Consider the following 16,519-nt stretch of genomic DNA (forward strand, 5'->3'; position numbering starts at 1 on the left):
TTTGAGCCAGTAGGGGATAACTTCTTAGAAGGATAAAAATTTAACTCCGACGTGTCAGCCCAAACCGCCTTCAGAGTTATTTTAATCAAAGTAGTAAGTATTTAAAAATTTAATAAAAGGATCAATGAACTACCTATGGGGTGCATAGATAGCAGTGGTACCTATGTAGGTACCACTGCTATCTATATAGTAGGTAATCAAAGTATGTACTTTGATTAATTAATGAAAAAGAAAAATCGACTTTATACTCCTTTCATACACAATGCCAATTTCATATGTAGGTAAGGGCCTATTATTTTTTCTGACAATAAGCAAATTGTTTGAGGGAAGGGTATATTTGTCGTAGTAATTGATTAATATGAGTCAATTTTAAGGTTTAAAAACGAATAGACACATTTACATTGACATGAATGATGATCTCAGCAAATAACAGTGCGGGGAAGAAATCTCTTGAGGTTGCCACTATTGATACAATGATTCATTTCAATAATTTAGGTATCATTTGAAACTACAAGTTCATATTGGCTCGCATTTCGTAACTCCGAGACTTGAGAGAACAGAAATGTGTCAAACAGTGTTCATGAAAAAACGATTTTAAAGATTGCAGTCTTGTTTTAATTTGTGTATGCTTAATTAAAGTATTCGCTTGAAGCCGCATACAAAGTAAATTATTAGGTTAAAATATATCTTTGAAGTACATCGCTTAGAAATTTTTATGTAATTAAATATACAAATTGTGCTTAACCATATTTATTCCTTTTTGCACGAATAAAACTTCATAATACTATATTCGCTGGTATTTATTAAACAGGACAGAACACTATATTATAATCTACGAGGTAAGTCTGTGGTAAGGAGTTAGTCTGTGGACGGCACAGGCAACATAATAATATAGGTATAAGAAACGTGGGTATGGTCTCCTTATTAAACCTTTCGTCGGCTTTGTTTCGTTCGTTGTTCGCAGTTACTGAGACCCACTCCTGCGACCGCACTCCGTAAGCCTCTCATCTCTCTCGCTCGATCGTTGACCATTCCACACTGAATCATCTTTCACTGTCGTTCGGTTTCCTCGGCAGTCACTCATCCTAGTTCGTTATTAAGGTATGGCTTCCTATGACGAACGACGATAGAATAAAGTTTATGATCGAGAGAACGTTTATCGTTTTTCTTTTGTGGACCAGCCTGCTGATACGAATCTTAGTTAGGCTAAGATATAAAAATAATATCCAACGCTGAGCTGATGTTTGAAAAGTTTATTACTGCTGGAAAGTATGATATAAATTTAATGACACAACAAAATATTTATAGCCATCACAATATTTATCTTTAGTATCCTTCTATTTATGTTTATTATCTTACAGAGTCGATACAAACCGGGTCTCAGTCTTCTCAAAAAGTAAACATCAATTTTAAAATTTTAAATTTTTTTACGTTTTAGCTTTACTGTATAAAATATTAAACATCGCAGCTGCTTAAAATAATATATTATTCCTTAACGAAGCATTAACTCTCGTTATCTATCTATGCATTGCTGGCATCGCATAGAATCGTCTCGGGCAGGTCATGCCTTTGCGGTAGAGCTCTAGGGACCTGGACTCAAGAAACTCTGTGAAGACATTTTGTATTGCAGCTTCTTGAGCAGAAAATTTTGTACTAAGTAAAAAATTGTCCAAACCTCGAAACAATGGTAGTCGATTGACTCCAGGTGTGGCGAGGACAGATGAGGACGGCCGGGTTCTAACAGCAGCTCCGAGAGTTACGACGATTTCTTGAGCCGTCTGTGGTCTTGCGTTATCACGAAACACTCGTGAAACATCGTATCGTAGTAGATCAATTATTATATAATATCATGGGGCACCCATTTTATAAGCTTTTTTTATTTGATCTATTTGATGTAAATATGTTAATTAATATATCTGTTACAAGCAAAGAGAAAGAAAATAATTTATAAGTTGCTGGAATGCGAGCTCGGAACGTCACCACCGAGTAGAGCCTCAAATCCTCACACAATGCCGCTTATGCTTATCTATCAAGGTCGAATATATTAAGTGTTAATCGTGATGGATGTCTCTATTACACCAATTTTTCTGTGTTCTGTGATCATACCGGTTTGAACATTCTGACGCCGACACTGCTAAGCCTTCTTATTGCACATAAGTCTTGCAATTTACGTTTTCACTTTTCTTTTAGATATTAACACGTTTTGCTTTTTAGATATTAATGTACCTACTTCATAACTGTGTAATTTTAGTATCTGAAAAACAATACATCTTAAACCAACTCTGCAAATTTTATTCGTAAAGATACAGAGTATGTGTCTTAAGAATATTTTTTTTTATCTTTAGTCAGCTAGTTTTATGATATTATATTCTGCATTCGGTATTTTTGCAAATAGTAATTAATTTTATTATAAATGTACAAACATTGTGTTCTTAATCCTCTCCAATCTGGTTTTCGTCCAAGACATAGTACGACTACTGCACTTCTCATTCACTTCAAAATTCTCAGCAACAGCTCGCAATACTTACACGACTCGACTTCAGTAATGGCTTCTGTACTGTTGAATTTGATATATTGCTGAGGTTGTTGAGTTCCACTTACGTATCTCAAACAATGATATAATAGGGTGGTTTCGAAGATATTTATGAGGGCAAAGGACTAAGATTGATGATAACACTTCGACCTGGTCTAACCTATCCGCTGGAGTTCCACAAGGTGGTGTACTGTGTCCTCTTCTTTTTGCAATTTTTGTTTACAATATATCAAAAAATGTAACTTACTGCTATCATTTGTATGCAGACGATCTCCAGATATACTCACTATCTTCTCGTGAGGGTGTGCCATTACTTTACAACAATCATGGAATGGAGTACCTACCACCCATGGTCCAAAAGTGAATCCGTCGAAAACTCAATTGTTGGTAGCTCACAACTAACTTATAAAATTGAATGGGGTTATCTAACTCCCATTTCCCCCAAAGAATAAGAGTTCCTCCTACACATAGGAGGAACTCTTATTCTTGATGCTTGATGCTCTGTTAAGACCTTGGGCTTATTCATATGATTTAAATTTGTCTTTGCACCATCATATAAAAGAAGTTAGTAGGTAGCTCTATGCTGCCTCTCACTGATTAAAAAATACTCTAAAATTTTTATTCCCACGCAAACTTGGCTCGCTCAATCCCTTCTTTTGTCCATTCTTGACTACGCTGATGATGTTTCATATGCCCATTTAACCGAACTGCAGTTGGATGCTTCAACGATTGCAGAACATGTGTATTTGTTTTTTTTTATAAAAATACGGGACCAGACAAACAGGACGTTCAGCTGATGGTAATTGATACGACCTGCCCATTACAATGCAGTGCCGCTCAGGATTCTTGAAAAGCCCAAAAATTCTGAGTGGCACTACAATTGCGCTCTTCACCTTGATAAATAAGATGTTAAGTCTCATTTGCCCAGTTATCTCACTAGTTACGGTGCCCTTCAAACCGAAACACATTAATGCTTACACATTACGGCTTCACGGCAGATATAGGCGCTGTTGAGATAGCCATAATCTAGCCGGCATCTTGTGCAAAGAAGCAAAGAAGACTGGTAATTAAGGTATTTACATCAAATCGATCAAATAAAAAAAGCTTAAAAAATGGGTGCCCCATAATATTATAGAATAATTACCCTACTACGATACGATGTTTGATGATGAGCTCAATAATGCTTTCACATAACTGCTTCACGGCAGAAATAGGCGCCGTTGTGGTACCCATAATCGAGCCGGGATCCTGTGCAAAGTGCACATATTTTTATATTTTGACCATCGAAGCATGACCACGTGTCTGTATATCGCAAAAAAAAACTCGAATGGGTTCCTTTTAGCTTGCGTAGGAATTTTCATACTCTATTGTGTCCTATTTGATCTTTAAACTCGTATATATCTCAAGGAATAATATTCAGGATTAAATTCTCACCAACTATATCTTCGGTCTGTCGAAAATCTCTTGCTTTGTACGCCTGCTCACAAAACTTCCTTATTTAACAATTCATTTACTGCGTAAGCTATGGAATTATCTTCCCACAGAAATCAGAAAGGCTCAAATATTCCAATCTTTCAAAACAATGCCCCTTAATTATTAATTATCATCACTGTGACAAATTCATTCGTTCTTTTCTTGGTATCATTTACTGTATGTGTGTGTTTATATTATATGTATAACACCACCTTCTCTTATCTTATCATTTAAAAATATTTCAGTTTAGCCAGTAGATACAGGTTGCCTGGAAGAAATTGCTCTTAAGCGATAAGGCCGCGTATTGCTTCTTTTGTACTCTTAATTTTTGTTATATTTAATTATTTTGTGGTGTGAAATTAAGATATATTTCATTTTATTCCATTTCAATGTCATTTAAACACCTTAAAATAAATGAACTTTTCAAATTTTTGATATCTGTTTAAAAATTCTTGATAAAAAGGTTAAAATGCCAATGAGATTGAAGAATTATATAATTTAATTAATTTCGTTTTCGTCAATCTGATTAATAGAATAATCTTTCAGTCAAGCAAATCTACCGTTACATGAAAAATAACTTTACTTTTAACTTCTTGTTTTAACAATCCGGTAAATGTTAAATTATAATTTATATGATATGTATATTATTAGCTTTATCCACAACATTGTCAGCCATAAATGCTTCCTCGGGAATTAAAAATCTTATTATAATTAATAGAGACCTAGAACCCTTAAAAATATGAAGAAAAAAAACATAAATTTAACTGGCTCACGGGCCACCTTGATAGACGGACACACACAGATGAGCGCAGGGCGGCGAGCGGTAAGAACAAATGAACCAAAATTCGGCGAGCGGTTCGGGCCGCGAAGGACTTACTGCGTTGCGACGACACAAAGTGGCGATTAGACTAAAATCCATAACAATTACAAATGCAAATATTTTTATTCAAAATTGCATATGATATCACTTATTGAAAGTCAAAAAGTACCACCCATTCCTAAAACCTGACCTGTGAATAATGGGCGCAACATAGGTACTCAGCTTCTTTTTTTATAAAAAATATTGTTACAAACGAACACCTTTTTTGAATTTCGTAATACATTTGTTCTGATAATTTTCTAGGATCTTGTAAAACAGATACATCACCCCTCAAAAGCTTTACACGATTTAGCCGAGGCATTATTACAATTAATTAAACCGAAAATATAGTATTATCCTTGCCAAAATTTCGTTGTTTCCTGTCCTGTGACCTGATTGATGTATCAACCCCTTCATATTGACTATCCTTTTCAGACACCTGCATCTCCCGGTACCTTGCTAGGCACCCATATCATCAGGCTATCAGTTTTCCTCAGCAGGAGCACAGCAACCGCCAACAAGTACTTCTTCTCACTTTAGTATTACTTGAATTTTGATTACTAGGTTTTATTGTGATTATGAAGAATTTATTAAGATTAAGTTTATATTAATAACTAGCTGACCTGACAAACGTTGTTTTGCCATATAAATTATATATGTAAACCTTCCTTGAGCTTCAACGAATCTATTACAAAAGATTTCATTGAGATCGGTTGAATAGTTTAGGAGTTATTAGGGAACATACAAACATACATTCTCTTTTATATGTTATATAGATTTTAAAGTTTTTTTTAACTTAACTTCACATCTGTAAACTGTACAATTAAACCATCTGTGCAGCGCGACCGACAGGCAGCACTGGCAGGGTCGCCATGCGATGTTGGAGATTCGGGTATTAATTGAAAACTTTGACTGTGACTATAATCCCCTTTAATGTGCTCTATACGACCTTGGCTCTATATGAGTTGGAGAGATCAATGTGTACATTTTGTGTGTTAAAAGGTAATTCTCACACTACACTGGTCTGGCGCACCCCAGTGTCAGCTCGACCATTAGATCGCGTACAACGCAGAGCAGCTCAGATTGTCTGAGACACAGTGCTCTGTGAACGACTGGATCACTTTGCGTAGCGTAGTGACGTCGCTTAATTGTGTGTGTTCTACCGCATCTATCATGGGGAGTGTTCCGAAGAGCTGTACCACCTGATACCTGCCGCCGAATTCCTTCTTCGCACCACACGCCACAAATTAGTTGCCATGCCCACCATCTTAGATGTGTGGCGTTCCTCCACAGTGCAGCTTTCAAGAATCTTTCTTCCACGTACAACCAAGCTGTGGAATGAGCTTCCTTGTACGATGTTTCCAAGACGATACGACATGGGTACCTACTACCTCCAAAACTAGTGCGCACACCTTTCTAAAAGGCCAGCAACGCTCGAGTAATTGCTCTGGTATTGCAACAGAATGTAGGCGAGTTGAAACGTACGCTCGTTTGTCCTTCTCTTCTAAAAAAACATGCAAATAATTAAACTTTTCAGTTTAATTATTTACATATTTTTCTATTTAGGTTTCCACCTAAATAGAAAAATATTGCAAAACCAAAATAAATAAATATGCTAAGGTTCTTAGAAGAATGATACGATACTAATAAATATTCGAACAAAACTCCTGTTTGATTGTTGTTCTCCTCTGTATTGATACGAAGGCGTCTATATTTTCTATTTATTAATTAGGTATTTGGCGAACGTAGCGTTCCTTACGTACCACGATGCCCTCACTATAGCACTCAACGGAAAGTTTTCATATCCTTGCAGGCGATCCCGGTTCGACGTGGCAAAATACTGGTAAAAGCTGAGGGTGACGCCATCTGTGAGACATCGCCTTTATAGACAACCTCCCACCGTGTAATAGGTTAGCTAGTGTTAAGTACTCGTTCATAGGTATATATGCCAGACTGTACTAGGACTCACTGAGCGCAAATTTAAAAAACATATTAAGACTTCTTTAACAAAGAAGACTTTCTTAGTAAAGTAGAGTATGTAGAAGAAAATAATGAATAGTTCTGCGCAGGCCACCTAATATTGTATAGTATTGTTGTAGTAGGCTTGGCAATTTTTATATTGTTTTAAAAATTGGGCTGTGAGTTTCTTTTCAGTTCTTCTCCCGATGTCAAAGACCCTTTACGAACTGATGTGACTTCATGACGTTAACTAAGTAGGTATTGTTGCAATATGTTGCTATTGTCATTCCCTATAGCAAATAAATTCTCATTTTTATTTTTTATTATATTATAAGACTAGTATATTCTACAATAGTTTGTACGATTTATTGCTTAATAAAGTGAGCTAACTCAAATAAATAAAATAATATTGCAATGCAAAAACATCAATTTATTATTTCAATAATCAAACAAAGAGCATTTGCCCGAAAAGGTAAAAATGTTTAAAATGTAGGGAATTTAAAATTATTTTCTTGATGTAGAGATCTTATCTTGTTCACGTTGGAGAGCTTCCATCTGAGTTGTCAAATCATTCAATTTCTTTTCTAGTTCACTTTTGCCCCTGGAATGAAACTTACACCTAAGTGGAACACGATAATAAGAAACTCATAATGATTGCTACTTAATTTCGGATAAGTATTGATTGGATGGAAATAGTTCCTGATTCGTATTAAAACGCGTGTCACCGATTATCGTTCTCCATATCGCTCGTGTCCCATGGCGCGGCTTCACTAGCGGGCGAAGATCCGCCAAAAACATAGTTAGCGCGGTGTTCTTGGCTACTTCTACGCAGTCAACTAGATCGCCTACCGCGCGACCGATGTGAATTATAATAGCCCAAGCACATGGTCGGATTTGGTTTGACCGGAATCTTGTGCGATGGACAATGAGACATACCATCGAATATGGTCCACTAATGGGGGCCTACTCCTTAAATCGATATTTGATATATCGTGACATCGCATTCAATGTCGAAACGATGATTGAACAAACGAAACATTATTCGATGTTATCGGTCCTAACCTACTCTTAGTTGAAAATGTCAGAGACGAATATTCGAATTGAACAAATAATCAAACGTCACTTTTACGATAATCTCAACGACACCTTCTAGGCTGTCGTTGCTATTATCGTTTTAAGTAGCAGTTGTGCTTTTGTTGTTTATTGTGGAGTCAATTTCTTGAGTCTTTTCGTATTAAATAAATAAACAAACACCAAATATTTAAACAAACAAATGCCTTTAAAACTTGCGGCTGGACCGCGTCCGATGGTTCGGCCGTACCAAATCCGATCATGTGTATAGGCTATTATGAAGCGGCGAATTTTGTCGCGACAAAGAGCCTTGCTCGGGCAAAGTCGGTAAATGGGCGCATCACACGCTACGGCGAATACTAGTGAAGCACGAGCGTTACGCAAACACTGCGATTTACCACAATATAAGTATAAAAACAATAGCGTGTTGAAGTAACCCAGCGGGCCCTTGAGTTTATACATACGACTGGGTGGATTACCTATTCTGTGTGGGAGTGTGTCGCACGCCACTGCTGCACTGCTGCTACAGACAGACCCGACCCGAGTGTTGGATTATTAGAGATGGCAGTACCTCCTCACGACTCCCCTAACCTCACGACACCAACTCGTGAGGATGCGACGTCGTGACTAACAATAATGCTCATAAACTTTTTAGGATTTGTTTTCACATTAAACCATATTTATTTATTTACTTTATTAGGAGACAAACAGTAACAGTTGTGCATAGGCATAAACTTGCAATACATGCAACTGAAACCTAATACAAATCTCACTAAAACAATAAATATTGAATATTAATAAGAGAAACAAAAGTAAACATATATCACATAATATCAATAGGATGTAGTATAGAATAATTTGCAAGAGAACATAATATTGTGGTACTTGTATGTAGTATTTATAAAAATAAGCTTAATATTATGTCACCGCGGATTATTCTTTGACTATTAGTAATAATTTAGGATGAGTTTGTATACCGTACCTACTACTATTACGACAACGAACGCTTTCCTTTCCGGCTCGTGTTACAAAAATGCTGAAAGACATAACAACTATAGATTGCTACAAAAATATTTATTCAAATCCGACTGGTAGATCCTCGGATTAGCGCGTAGATACAAACAAACAAAATACTCTTTAGTTTTGTAATATTCGTGCAAATGATCGATACTCGCACGACCTCAGCGTTGTCGCAGAATAAGTCTCTTACCGCATCCGAGTTGTACGATAAGAGCAGTCACTTCTTTGTAGTTGCAATTCAATTTTAAAAAGTAATTAATATATTAATATAAGTATATCACAATGTGTCAGGAATGTAAAAAGCAATGCGGTCCATTAAGTTATGAAGTAACAAACTTTAATAACTACATTTGAATTGAAAATATTTAAGGCAGTGATAGGGCGCGTCCACCGAGCGGCCGCGGCATATCAGTAGAGAGTAGTAGACGGACGTGACGAAAGTTTTAATAGGAGATAGCAGGCAGAACGTTACATACACTGATTACCAAGAGGAGGGTGCCGTCTGTAGAAGCGAGCACGAGATAGCCCGAGTGATACATAGAGCCGTGTACTACACCAGGGCCCGCGACCAACCATAAACTAAACTATATCACTGTTGGATAAATAACAAATACCAAATAGTAACGCACTTTCAGCCCAGTGGTCACTTCAAGACGGAGGCACATTCCCAGAAGGTGTATCAGTGTATAAATAATTTTAAATAGATATAAAGAGTTTGATAACTACAGGATATCCAACACATGTTCAGGAACAGCGGGCTGTAGATCGCTCAGCTGTCGCTCCATGGTTTTCACCAGCTCTTCAACTCTGTGCTCTTCCAATTCTAACTCACTCATTGAATTCTTCATCATCTCGATGTTTGACTTAACTTCATCCTTGTTCTAAAGTTATAGTTTTACTTAATTTGAGAAAATTTACTATTGAAAAACACTAAAATCACATATTCAAATCAAATCTATTTTCTATATAGCTCAAAATAATGACACTTATGAATATCAAAGTTAAACATTTTACCATTTACCGCCACTTCGGTTAAGTTGAGCTTCATATGATATAAGAAGTGGCCAGAATCTCATTGCCACTCTTAGCTGTAATGACATGTAGGTACTTATACAAAAGGAATTTGCTTCCTTATAGAAGACAAGTACCTACAAGATAGGTACTCTAAAATAAATCAAAATTAAATAAAATATAGTTCAGGCTCGATATTTAGTCGAAATGACGGGCACACGCAACCTCAAATTGCTTAGCATATATATTTCAACGTATTGAACTGTATAAACAGTTCTATATCAATCACGTTGAAAGAATTGCTTGTTCAATAAAACTTTATTTTATACTGACATCTTAGAGTCTCTAGAAGCCAGTATATATATGTTTAAAATTAAGTTCTAATTGTTCTCTTTTTTTCTTGACATGATCCTTCCAACGGAGCTTTATGTCAAGAGTTTGGGTATGCCAGATATTTCGTTTTTTTTGTATTTAATTCGTATGGTACTATTTTCTAATTTTCTTGTTGCATTCATTAAGTTTAATTCTCCATTTTTCTACAATTAATTTACTACAAACCTTATTTGTCCACTACTGTCTTTACCGCTATTTGAACATTCTCTACTGCCTCTTTATGGTTACAACCCACGCGCATTAGAGCAGTATCATCAGCAAAGGTCGCAATAGGGATAATTATGTCAACGTCGCAAATGTCATATGTGGGTACAGGACCGGACCAAATACACTTCCCTGAGGTACTCTAGCGTTTATCTCCTTAATTTCTGAACAAATATCCTATTGCCTAATCCTAAAATATCTATTGGTAAGATTCAAGAATATCCACAAATGATGTTGGTAAAGCCCTTTTTATTGTAAATAAGCCCTTCGTGCCAAACTTTATCGAAAGCCTGCACCACATCAAAAACTATTGTGGAGCACACTTTTTTATTTTCTAATGCTTTTTCTTTAAATATTGGAAAATCTATACACTTGATCTATGGTTGAGTGTTTTACATGGAAACCAAAATGATGCTCTGGAGTCAGATTCTATATTCTCTCTTTTATTTCAATTAATAGGTTATTTAGTTTTTTTTTTATTGTAGCTATTTTATTTTTCAAAAGTAATACGGGAGTATTTTTGCAATTTTTATGTTCATCGTACTTGTCTTATCTTATAGTATACTTCAGACCAACAAATTATAAGATATGGTTTAGAAAATATTACAAATAAATAAATAAAAATAAATCAGATTCTTAATATCTGTAAAGGTTTAAGTCGTTTAAGTCGCAACGTCTCAAAAAGCTTAGACAATGAACAAACGATCAAATCTATAATAATATTTAAACGATCAAAATATAACTTACGATATAAGCCCGATGTTGTCGGAACTGGTCTGCCACTCCACGTAAAGTATCTTCGTATTTGCGTCTGAAAATAAACAAATTACTTTATTTACAGGGTTAATAACATAACGGTTTTACACAAAAATTAAACCAATATTATCGTGTGCAGTGAAGCAGTGTATACTTGCCTTAGAATATTAACTCTGCAGAAGTAGCGTCTGTTACTTCATTACAAATAGAAAGAACAAGCAATATACAACTTAGGCTGAGATAGAACGGGACAGAGCTTGCATCTCATTGCATCATCATTGTTTGTCCCAATTTCAACTTTGGGACAAATAAACAAAGAGTTGTTATGTCATCGTTTGGCGATAAGCTAGCGAATAGTATTTTTGTGATTTTTTGTGAACTTTTATTGCATTTGGAGGCAGGATGATCTTGTTGCCAAAAATTCCGCTTCATGTTTTTAAAATTAAAGTTATTATATTTTATGTAATCGCTAATAAAATGCGCGTAATACTATTTTTTATTTACGGTGTGTGGATGACGCATCTACAGTACTCAATAACTTTTGTTTTTACTAATTAATTTACGTTTACGTTTTTTGACTTACTTGTGTAAATAAAAATTATGACGTTTGAGTATTTTTGTTACATCACTTTAGATATTATACTGTAAGTTGATAAGAGACATAATCATAATGAACCGACGGCTCTTCACAACGCCAAGCGATGCGATGCATTATTCCGATACTGGGCGAGACATATTTGAAACGAATTATAACACAATAAACTTACACTTCAATGTCGATGTCCTGTTCGTCTTGCTGCAGTGACGTCACAAGTTCACTCTGAGCGGCGCGGGCTCTGGCGAGACGACCGTTCATGTCTTCACACTGTTGCTTCAGCTGCATGCGCTGTGCTGATAACTGCACTGGAGTGGCATTACTATTACGGTTATCATAATTTCGTTACATAATACGTCTTCTTTGAATATGAAGCGCGCATAATATGTTGAATACATTTTTTTTATGAAAACAATGGATGAGATGTGCAGGACGTTCAGCTATGGTAATCGATACGCCCTGCCCATAACAATGCAGTGCCGTTCAAGATTATTGAAAAACCCCAAAAATTCTGAGCGGCACTACCACTGCGCTCGTCATCTTGAGACATAAGGTGTTAAGTCTCATTTGCCTTATTTTTTCACTAGCTACGGCGCCCTTCAGACCGAAACACAGTAATGCTTACACATTTCTGCTTCACGGAAGAAAAAGGCGCCGTTGTGGTCCCCAAAATCTAGCCGGCATCCTGTGCAAAAGAGGCTCCCAAAAATAGCTTAAAAAAACTTTTTTAACTGTGTAGTACTCGTTCAGTGGCTCCAATAAAGTCCTGCATTTTATAGTAACCCGCTACCTTCATGTCGCTATATATATAAAGCGAACTCTCCTTATTCAAAATATATTTTGTACTTGTACAGGCTATATTTTATTATAATTTATATTATTTAAAACAGCATTAATATGTATAATAAAAAGGCTGGAGTTTATCTTCTACTTTTAAAGGTTTTTTATGATATGAAGTGACAGAGTGAACGTAGCGTTCACTCGGCTATTTCGACGAGTCTCACAGGACTCTTGAAATGCAAACGTAATAGTTCATCACCTTGAAAAAACAAATATATTAAGTGTCATATGCCGTTTAAGTAAACGGCATATGACACTTAATTACGGCTGATGAAGTCATCAGCCGTAGGTCCATGAGTGTGTGGACTCCTCGGCGCCCGCAACTATTAAAGTCATATTATATATAAAATAGACTTATATTAAAAGTAATAATTATATCATTCGTCTTAATTTCTATCTCTCTCAGAATATTTCGGAGACCCAAGATTCCAAGTTCCTTCTCACACGCACCACATACAAGCATTAACATTATTTCTTTATCGGTTGTTACTCGGGAGGCAACAACCAGGGGCGTAGCTACCACCGTATGTGCCGTATAAATTATACGGGGCCCCCGACGTGCGCAAGTAATAATTATTAATAACAACTTTTGCTGATTGCCGTAAAAAAGGCAAAGAGAGTGTATATTTAATTTGAATTGTTTGTAAAAATTTGGAAAATCTGACAGATAGGTAATTATGATGAATAAATATTTATTTTAATTTTATGCAAACATTTTTTTTTCTTTTGTGATAAATCTTAACCCTTAAATAAGGGCCCCCAAGCAAATTTTTACATAGGGCCCCGCCCAGGCACGCTACGTCACTGGCAACAAGCCTTCTTTGGTAAATCATTTCATTATTTTTACTTATTATAGTTTCAATAACTTCGGCCATATTGATTTGTTTCATATTCCACAGATGACTGACAAGCCAGAGACCACACGCTTAGATCATTAATTATTATACGTCTAGATACTCTACGAGTCTCTTGCTGTTAGACAGCCGATAAAACAGGCCAGGAATAATAGTTTAGAGTAAGTAGACAAGCTACGTCTTATACTCGCGATTTGTTTGACACTGTGTTAGTGCATGAATTGCTCATAATAAAGGTTAGTTCTAAACTCAATTTTTTTCGTCGTTTTCACAGCTGTCATCGTCTATCTAGACGTATATATGATCTAAGACCACATGTTCACAGTTCAACATAAATATAATTATTGGTACGTTATATATTTAAAATGTATATCAGAAAGATAACTATAAATCACTTACTATTTTCCTGTGTTAGACGTTCAATTTCATTATTAAGTGAACGCGGATTGCGCAACGCACTTAACGTTTCCTTCAACTTATGCTCGTATTCAGCACCCAATGTCGGAATTGAAGATTCCTAAAATTTTTATATACCTGATTATCAAAAATGATAAATAATAGGTAAAAATATCAATTATACCTAATAAGCAAAATAAACCTGAGCAATTAAGCCGTCCACAATTTCTTCAAGATTTGATTTAAGGAAGCATATTTCCATTTGTAGGTCAGCGGGAGAATCCATTTTATAAGAAGTGTTGTAACTTTCGCAGAAACATAAAATTTATTTTAGTAATTAGTTTAAAATTATAATTTTATTACATGAAAGTACATACACAATATTCAAAATAATTTCCCGCCACCTAACATAAAAAAGAACGTTTTTTTATGTAATTAAAGGGTCGTCAGCCATACAGCCTCATCAATCGAAGATAGATAACATAATGTTTTTTTTTATTTTGTCAAGTTCTGATGAGGCAACGGGTAAAGGCCATACAACATGCAACAATTGCGAATTAATTATATTGTATAATAATTACACACATGAAAAGTAACGTTCAGTATAATATATTTTTTAACTTTATACTTTTTATAAATTACTACTTTTGTTAAAAAAAAATTAATTTGCATCGCGATTATTTGGTACTGTGCCATCTTGGTTTATAATAATATTGTAAGTTGTTATTATTTGTGGCAATATTAGGCAGTTCCGCCTCTTACTACGTAGTATTTACATCTTCTTTGGACACAAGTTTCCAGTGTGACCGTCAGATGTCACATATCAATAGAGAAACAAGAGAGAAACATAACAAAGTTTATGTTTTTAATCAGTGCGAACAGAATCTCAGCAAAACCAGTTGTGCGATTTAAAAGAAAACTTATTTTTAGTAAGATCAATCTTATTTTTAGGCGTCACAGTTGTTTTTTTGTAAAATTTTGTGTCAGGAGCAACCTTTTCCCTTTTTTTAATTGGCGTTGCAAGTTTTTTGTCCTTGTCTTCAGTCAATGCTGGGGTTGAAGATTTGCCATGCCTTTTTTGCTGATGCGAATTATCTTATAGGTAATAGCGGCCAGCCATTTTGATGCAGCAATTATATCCGGAGAATCACTCATACCGAAGGCGAATGTTTGTATGTTATATGGCAAGTTGATTTCTTTTGCTAATTTAACAACTAAAGCTGCTACAAGTGATGAGTCTAAACACCCGCTTAAAAAGCAACCAATACGTCTATCGGACATTAGGCGCTTTTTACACGATGCTTCTAATAACAAAACAAATTTTTCATAAACTTCAACTATAAGCCCAATTTCAGAAACATATGGTACGAATTTTTGAGATGTACCTCGGTTGAAAGTGTTGTTCAGTTTTGACTTGTTTTACCGTGTAGTCATTTAAAATACTTAATTCTTCAAAACTCTCACCTAAATTAGTCCTGGCTTAAACTGACCAAGGAACGACCCGTTGACGGATTTTTGTTTTAGGCCAATAAAGCCTTTAGCTTCGGAACAAATAGCCATACCACCGTTTGTCTCATCGCTCAATTTGGAAAGAGGCCGAACACCATAAGGGTCCCCGTCTATAAACACTTTTCTTTCATCACCATCGACGAGGCAGAAAGCGAACACTCATGTCATAAATAACAAATTTGATCAATATTTCTAAGGTTTAATAAGATAAAAATGCTTTTTTTTCTCATTCCATAAAACGTAGACTTTATTTCCTTACAGATAAGGCAACAATTTTCTTTGTATTTTCCTTTTGCCTAGCGTTACTTATAAAAATTAAGTGTTGTGGGTAATGCAGGCCGAGAGATATCATGACATGATGCTGATGAGACAGGCTCACTCCCCGTAAAGGTATCGAAATCGTAAGTACGCGTGGTAGCCTCTACACAGTATGCCAGCCAGTAGACGTAGTGTGCCAGGCAGTAGACGTAGTGTTTAAATTCTCTTTGCCAGTAAGGACCCACAGCGAGCATTGCCGCACGCGCGACCTTTGTTAGTCACTTGGTTAGCGATCCGACTGATCTTTTAAAAATGGAGAAACATAAATAAAGCAAAGCATGTTTAAAGTCATAGCGATCCTAATAGCTTCCTAATGACGCTGAAACAATAAAATTTAGAGTGATTATTATTTTAATGAAATTACCATTCATGATAGCTACCTATGTATTTCCTGTACTAAATAAGTTCAACTATGTCGTGGTCTTCCAACGCAAACATTACTATCTGCAACTAAAGTACGTTTGAAAACGAAAGATTTAAGATTACGATTACTTACAGATTTATATTATAAAAAGATCTGAGCTATTTTTATAAGACCTCATACTAGGTACAGTTTTAGGTAGAGAAGACAACCCAAATGTCGTCAGTCACGCGATAGAAAGAGAGGCAACTTCTGGGTGAATAAAAATATAGGTTAATCGCGCTGTGCGATCTGAATTATTTACTTACTGAATATATTACTATTATAATATTATATTCTTGGTAATGGTACGTTAGTGTACTAAACT

The sequence above is a fragment of the Leptidea sinapis genome, chromosome 14 (assembly GCF_905404315.1).
Source record: "Leptidea sinapis chromosome 14, ilLepSina1.1, whole genome shotgun sequence".
Classification (NCBI taxonomy): domain Eukaryota; kingdom Metazoa; phylum Arthropoda; class Insecta; order Lepidoptera; family Pieridae; genus Leptidea; species Leptidea sinapis.